This window comes from Helianthus annuus, chromosome 3 (assembly GCF_002127325.2).
Source record: "Helianthus annuus cultivar XRQ/B chromosome 3, HanXRQr2.0-SUNRISE, whole genome shotgun sequence".
Lineage (NCBI taxonomy): Eukaryota > Viridiplantae > Streptophyta > Magnoliopsida > Asterales > Asteraceae > Helianthus > Helianthus annuus.
Genome location: NC_035435.2, coordinates 2,617,597 through 2,626,187, shown reverse-complemented (window position 1 = coordinate 2,626,187; position 8,591 = coordinate 2,617,597). Strand labels below are relative to the sequence as shown.

The 8,591-nt window shown below is 37.4% G+C and overlaps 1 long non-coding RNA gene across 1 annotated transcript; it reads left to right on the top strand.

Annotated features, from left to right (window-relative positions):
• The first annotated feature begins 243 nt into the window (after nt 1-243).
• LOC110905671 lies at nt 244-2,840 on the top strand. The gene is made up of 3 exons (XR_002573328.2): nt 244-368; nt 1,032-1,122; nt 2,627-2,840. It is a non-coding gene; the product is annotated as an uncharacterized LOC110905671 (long non-coding RNA).
• Nucleotides 2,841-8,591: the final 5,751 nt, after the last annotated feature.

The following is an 8,591-nucleotide window of genomic DNA, read 5'->3' as shown; positions in this document are numbered from 1 at the left end:
AAGGCCCGAGTTAACGGGACCTAAATTAAACTAAGTCATAAATATTCCCGAACCCGCTAAGCTAACTAGGAATGCTTGACCCGGTTAATAAAAGGGAATATGGATTGTAAATAAGTAGGTTATAATCAACTTAATAACTAACGAAACATGAAGGACCAAAGTTGGATAATTGGAAATAAGGTTTTATTTACTAAAAACAAAAATAAAAACACACCACACCTAGTGTGTGCGTGTGTGAGGTCGACCAGGAGAAAGCCCAGGGAGCTCAAAACCTAACTTCCACAACTTGATCAAATTGAAGCCCAAATCAAGAGCCAAATCACTGCATGAATACAAATTCGTGATCACCTAATCATGGGGATTACAAGGTATGTTGAAATATATGATTTGGTGATACCTTGAGATTATGATGAACAATCATAATCGAAATTCTGGAATGAATCTTGAATCTATGAGTGTTATTGTGATTATATCTTGGTGTAGAAACAAACCCTAGTAGAAAATTGAATGAATTGTTGTCAAAACTAGGGAATTTGTAATTACCCTATATTGTGATAAGTGGGTTTTATGTTAATATGATGAACACTCATGTTAGAATGTAAGATTGATGAATATTGAGATGATGATATAAGTTCTTGGTGTAGTTCATGAACACTAGACATGAAAGTTTGAATTTTGATGTTAATCTTGGTAAAAAAACAACTAGTTGTGAACTAGTTAGCAAATGTGTAGAAGTATGCCTATTAGGTGTTTGATAAAATGCCTAAATGAGAAGTAAAGTGTTGAAATTCAATTAAAACGTGTAATTGGCAAGTTTGACTAATTACATGAGACATGGGATAAAACGGGTTCCAATCATAATGTTGATTTGCCTTGATCGTGCATATTATATGATTAAAGGTAGTTGACTTTAGAAAGTCAAACTAACTAGTGATGAAGTCGAATAATAGTTTCGACAAAGAAAATAAGCAAGGTGGAATAGTCGTGATTGTTAATGACTAATCTAACCACCTTATAAATGTTGAAAATAGTTTGACGCTCAACGAGCTAGGTGAAAGGCTTGGGAAAGGAAGCGGGTCAAACGAATCAAGAATGAAGGAAAAAGCATAACTCGGATGCAAGGTAAGTATAGCTTACACTAGTCTTAGATTGTGTAATATTCCCTTAGTGTATAAATAACGAATGGAATAACTAAACAATTAAAATACGACGTTCCGTCGTGTAGGCGTACGGAACTAGATAATCAAAGATGAAAGAAACCATAATAATGGTTAAAAAGGAAGTAAATTGATAATTCGATCGTATTATGACGAAAGTGGTAATAAAAAGGTTTATAAGTAAAAATGACCGTACCGTGTTAAACGGAGCGAGTCATGTACTTGAGATGATAATAAATATCATCTCAAAAAGACAAACGGTCAATTCGGCCAAACGGGTCAAAAGGTGTAGACATCACTTTTTGACAATATCGACTAATGACCTTTTGTCGAGTTATATGCTTACAGGAATAGAAATCCAATGGATACTCGCATCGCTCTTATTTAGCGAATATAAAGCAAGGTATTAAAATCGGGTCTATTAGTTGATCCGAGCCAGGTACGCTTATTTATGATGTATGTAAAAGTGCTAATTTGGTCGAATGATTGGTGATAGCCCTTCAATGTAAGAGAAGGACCAAAATCGACCAAAACGCCCTTGTAGGCTAAATTGAACAAACAACTCTTAGAGGTTGTTTGAAAAGGAGTCTTATGATTAAACAAAGGTTTAGCACGAGTACGTATAGTGAAAGATGAAATTTTTGGGCCAAAAGACTCCATATGAGTCTTTGCCGTAAAATAATACTTCAAGAGGTATAAATTCGGAACACTTAGATATCTACTTTTAATCCGACACACATTTAGTTGTGATGGAAGAGTACTAGTTAAGAGATATAGATTACAACGCTAGATTAGATTGAAAGCGATATTGAGCTTAAAAGTGCTTAAGATATCCTTAACGGGTCAAAAATAAGCCTACTAGTGATAACGGGTTTAACTTGTGTAATAAACCTATGATTAGAACCTAATATGGTATATCACAATTATTTGAGGAGGTGTATGAAATATAGAAATCAAATAAATACGTTTGTTTGATAAAATGCATAACCGGGTTAAAAGTCGGAATAAAGGGTAATAAGCCGAGGATTAGAAGTCTGAAATTTTATTAAGTTGGATGTTGGGTTTTAACTCCATAAGATGGAGGATTTAATTACGGATGCATAGGAAAAAGAATCGCGTAAAACGGATCAATAACGAAGATGTTATGGCCGTTTCCGTGAAATCGAGTTGAGTCGGAAATGTACAGCAACAGCTGGAGAAACCTGCTGTGAAAAAGGTGGGATGCAGGTGCCACCGTAAATTACGGTTCCACCGTAATTTACGGTGGACCTGAAATGGTTTACGGTGAAACACTCCTGATTTACGGTGGAAACAAATCAAAACAAGGATTACCGTAAATTACGGTGTCCACCGTAATTTACGGTGAACCTCGTGCAAAAATGTGTTTTTGATCAGTTTTGTTTTCCGGACTCGTTTTGATGCGTTTTAAATACCGTATGACTAAAACATTTCATGTTTATGAAATGTAGGTACTCTATGGAATGCCGGAAGACGATCAAGCTCAATGAAGAACCGAACACGATAAAGATACACGCTTCCGCACTTTGCATCGTCATTAATTTTTAAACGATGAATCTGATCACGTTATGTCAAATGACTTATGATTTGTAAAAGTTTTAATTTACTCGGAATTTCCTAATGATACTTAACACTAAATACATGTCGGTATTCGTAATTTATACGAAAACCTTTAAAATAATAACTAGAGTGTTACAACGGAAGACGGATCGGTAAGCTTTCAGAGGATGCAAGGCCATGCATGGAACCCGCAAGAGGCGCTAGTCCCTCACGCTCTACCTCCCCAATACCAGTACCAACCCCACGGTGAACCGGGCCCGTCCTCCTCACAAGGAGGAGGTTTTCCTAACTTTCAGAGTTTACATGATCTTTTGAAGGAAAACCTTATGTGCACCAGGAACACCTATAACCTTGCCAACAACACATACCACCGGGTGGGAGCCATTGAAAGAAACATCTTCGATATCCAAGATGACATCGGAAGCATCCGGGAGTATATGGCGGGGCATGGGGAGGAGGTGATGACAGTGATGAAGACATGGACTAGGCGGGTGGAGCAGGAGTAGGAGTGGATGGTTGGTGATCCTACAGGTTAAATTCCCTTTCTATCGAACAATTTCCGGCCTGCGTGCCGAGGTGTTGAACAATTTACTTTCCCTAACTTATTTTTATTTTTCTGCTTTGTTTTTATCTTTAACTTGATGGTTTGGATGCTAAACTTGGTAATCTAGGACGTTTGGTATTGTTTGGTGTGGTATTTATGGATGAAACAGATACAAACGAGGCTTAGAGTGCTAAACATTAGTACTACTAAAGTCGGGGCAGGAAAACCGGAGAAAGAAACCTGTTTTTCAACCTTGCAGACTGTCCACACGGGGTCGTGTCCGGCCGACACGCCCCCGTGCCCACCTCCCAGACCTGCTGTTTGTTTAAATTCTGCAGATTTTTGCCAGACACGGGGTCGTGCCCAGTCAACACGCCCCCGTGCCCACCTTCTGTAAGTTTTCGTTACTGGCAGTTGAACACAGGGTCGTGTCCATCCAACACGGGGCCGTGTCCAGGATGCCAGTAACATAAAATTTTGCTTTTAACACCGTTTTACACATTCAATCAACCTAAAAACTTATTTTTGGGACACATTGAGGACAATGTGTAATTTAAGTGTGGGGGGGATGCTAAAACCTTGAATCTTGCAAGTCCTAATAACAAGCCTTACACAAAACTCTATTGGAACCGCTAATCACCCCAAATTTTTTTCAAAAATTTTCATTTTTTTTACTTGTCTAAGTTTAAGTTGGGAATTCAAGTTCTAACAAGGTTATATTTTTACAAGATTACAACCGATAGCGTCGTGATAAAAAGAACCAACATAAGAAAATTATGAAACGGCATGACAAACTTAGTTAAAATTTGATTATATATACTTGATCACATAAAAACCCTTTCCCACAAAAGTGAGTTTTGAGCCTTTATCGAGCATACACATACATATCTTTACACTAAATAATGCTCATTTTTCGTTTCTTGTGTGAATAACCGCTTGGTTCATACGACTCTAGAACTTGCCACGACAATACATTCCCGGTCCTTACCAACTTAAACCTGAGTAAGTAAATGATGGAGGCATTAGGACTAACCCTTTTTCTTTCTACACCATTATTTTTCATTTTTTTTACCACCTACCCAAAATCCCCCTAGTTAACCCCTTTGAGCCTAAACCTTTTCATTTCTTAACCTAAAACAATCACCCTTTTTACCCACCTAAACGTTTTTATTTTTACCTCTTTCTTTTAGTAACAACGTTCGGTTTTCTAATGACTTCCCTAAAATATATATATATATATATATATATATATTGATGAAACCAAATAAACAAACAAGTTCATCAAAAATAACTTTGTTTGAAACAAATGGTTCATCAAAATAAAATAAAAATGTGAAAAATAAAAAGTCGTTCAAAAACCGACGTTTGTTACGCTTTTCGCCCTTTTACTAACCACTAACCCAACCACCCACCTTTAGCCCAAGCCTAACCCTTCACCCAAAAAGTCCTCTTGATATTTACAAAGGTATATAGTTAAAAAGGAGGAGGATCGATTGCTTGGCAAGCTTATGGTAGAAGTAAGTTCCATGCCGCTCTCGAGTGATTCACTAAAAATACACCTTCGGCCGAGTGTTGAGTGATTCCCCGTGAGGTATGTGAACTTGTATATAAATGGAATTTTAAAAAGGTATGTTATGCCTTAATAAGTAATTTGTCTTACAAAACGTTTTTAAATCATGACGAATAGGATTGTAAATAAATAAAAATAAAACCTAAATAAAGAATCTTGGAAATCCCGACACTATATGACAAGCCCAAAAACTTTCTCTTCTACCCATTCCATTTGGGAGTGAAAAAGCCACATTATAAAGAGTTTTGCTTGAGGACAAGCAAAGATTCAAGTGTGGGGGTATTTGATGTGCACAAAATGCAACATATAAATTACATCAATTGTGACATAAAATTAACCTTTTTTTAGTACTAATGTTGGGAAAAGTGTGCTTTTGTCTTCCTTTTGTATTTTCAGGATTAAATGAGCTCAAATTAACAAAAGAAGCAAAAAGACAGCTAAATCTAACATAAATACAAGAAAAGGAACAAAAGTGGCATGCCCGACCTCCCGACAGCATCTTCCCAAGCAAAACAAAGAAGACAGAAGACTGAACACGCCTCTTGCTCAGTGAGCACGGGGCCGTGCCCAAAGCTTAGCAGAAAAGACAAACTCATAGAAGCTTCTGTTGCCCACCACGGGGCTGTGCCCAGCGGACAAGGGGGCGTTGTCAGCTTCCTGCAGACGCATTTTTTGGAATTGCGAATTGCAATTAATGAAGAGAGAGATTCGGATGGACACGGGGCCGTGCCCAGCGGACACGGGGCCGTGCCCGAGCTTCTGTTCAGCCTATAAATAGGAGTGTTTGGAGCTCTTGCAACTCATCCCTTGGTACACCACCTCTCTCACACTTCACACTTCACCCACCACCCACCACCACCATAACACCATCATCCACCACCATCATCCATTATCCATCATAGAGTGTGTGAGTCATCTCGGGATCCAAGATTGATGGTAAGAGTTCTTGACAATCAAAGGCCATGTTTGCCTAAGTCTCTTACATCACTTGGTGAAGACAAATGTTTAGTGTAATACTTTTTATTTTTAATCTTTTGCACTTTTTAATTGGTTTTGTATTAATGACTTTAATTACTAGTTTCTTATGTTGAAGGTGATTCTTCCTTATCGTTTGTCCGTGGTGTCTTGGCATTATTTTACTGTCTGCATAAAATAAAAGATTTCCACCATTCATATCTCCACGGTCTATACGGAGGTATATTGGCTACCTGGTCGGGGGTTAAGGGAACAGTTTGGTAAGAGTCTTGCCATTGTTCAGTGCATAGATCCTGCAAAGGACCTGGATCAAATTTAGTAAGACCTCCTTCAATACCCAAAGGTATTGGATGGCAGGGGTCCAAACTCTTTGATCCCCTCATAAGTTAAACTACTATTAAAACTTTAACCCAGCTACTTAGGACTGTATCCCTGCTGACTCAGACTACTTAGCTGAGGGTAACGTCGCCTTCAAAAGAGGGGCCTACCACATTATGCATTAATAACTTAATTAATTATCTTTCAATAATCCGACCCTTTAGGATTGTATCCTTGCTGACTCAAACTACTGGGTTGAGGGTAACGTCGCCTTCAAAAGAGGGGCCTACTACAATAACTAAGATAATCTCTTAATTAAGTGCAAAAGTGCGAAAATAATCAAAGGTTACACTACACACGAGTCGGATCCAAGTGATTCATCTTGTCTATCTTATTTTATTTTATTTTATTTTCTTTTTCAGCATTTTAGTTAGTTTTATTTTTTCTTAGTTTAAAAAACCTTTTTCCTAACATTTTGATTTGATTAGACGTTGAGAATAAACCGGTACTAAAAGCTCTTGTGTCCTTGGACGACCTCGGTATCTTACCAACACTATACTACGTCCACGATGGGTTTACTTGCCCATATGTGTGTTTAGTGTTAGTAAATATCGTGTTTTATAAATTTAAAACTTGGCTAAAAAGTGTAAAAAGGGCTTAAAATATATACCTAAAACATAACACACTTCACGCACATCAACCGTAAAGTATGATAACTTAACAATACTCCGACGGGCGGTGTGCTACTTCTATAGCGCTATAATTGTTAAGGTGGGCTAACTAAGTTAATGACAAATAGAGTGCATGAAAGTATTCTAGCATAAACAACCTAAGCATAACAAATAGCATGTTTGGCGGATTTAGTGATTGAATATGTTTGATTGTTTGTATTGTTAATTTGATAGTTTATACATGTTACACCCAAAAGTGCTTTAAAGTGTAAAAAGGGTCAAGTATGCTCACAATTTGCGAAGTAGTCTCCACGTATGTGAATTAGTGCGTTGGAGGATTTTGGATAGACGCCGAGTTATATTACACAGATAAACGGGGCTTATGAGTTCGACGGATTTTGGACTTGGGATGTGTATGAGATCGTATTTTAGTATGAAAGTAGGTACAAGTTACCTTGACAAAACACTCGATTTTGGACACCATGATTATGTATTTTTCATAGGAATAAGTTCGCCCATTGGAAGTCCATAAAGGAGGCACTTTACTTAAAATAATATAACTTATTCCCTTATCGTCAATCCATGAGTTGGTTAGTGTTTAAGGTTCGGTTGTTAGTATTATAGTATGGATATATATATATATATATATATATATAATTATGTATTAAGTCTCATGGTCAAGTATGTCAAGCAAGGAGGTAGGATGATTTCCATCCATTTAACCTCATTATACGATTCACCAAAACACAAAATCATCAATTTTGTTTATGATTTCGGTTGGTCATGAATATGAAATTATTAAGACTAAACCTACTAAATCTACAAACGATCAATTGAGCAAACTCGATGCATGCATCCCAAGCGTGGAAAGTGTTTGGGTACGTGATGTAGTCTTGTCTCTTTATTGGAAATCGTTTGAGATTTAATAGTATGAACATATCAAATCACCAAGTGAGGTAGTGGAACAAGGTTGGAGAGCCAAAGCTTCCACGATTCACACTTCACCAAAACACAAGTCTCACCATATTGAAGATGGTGAGCTTAGATGGTCTCAACACTTGTAGGTTGTCTAAGACCTTGTCAAAACATAAAGTTTAGGGGGTGTTTGCACCTCTAAACTCATAGCAATCAACCATACTCAAACTCCCTAACCATAGGCTTGGTTAGAAGCAAGGCATGTGCAAGATTTCATAAGATAAACACGTGTAAAGAAAGTGTAAGTAAAAGTTTTATAAAAATAGAAAGTTTGGGCCTCAAAATGGTGATGTTCCACCTTAGTTTACCATGGTAAACTTGTGGAAATACTCCTAGAGGTGTTCCAAGCATTCAAGAAGAAGAGGAAGTGATGAAACATGAAGACAAGTGAGGTAGAAGCTCACTTTTGAACTTAAGTATAATATGCCCTCACTTGTATTTCAGCTGATTTGAATGTGTTTTGAGAGTATTTGAGGGTTTGGAAAAGTGAAATGGAGGTGTAGGAAGCTTGGTTATATAGTGGTGAAGTAGGGTTTGAGTTTTAATGGAGTTATAAGGTGATTGGGTGAGAATCGAGGTGGAAAACTGGCCAACCCGTATGCAAGAAACAACTTCCTGCGGATCAAGACTTCTCGCCACCCGTGAAGAAAAAGGGGAAACTTCTCACCACTCGCCAGAAGTGCATTTTCAAGTTTTAGTTTTTGCAATTTGCCCCCCAAACTTGTAATTATGTTATTTTATGTTGTTTTTCTTGTATTTTAGCCCATTTTAGGTATTTAAAGTGTATCAAGGTATTGTATGAA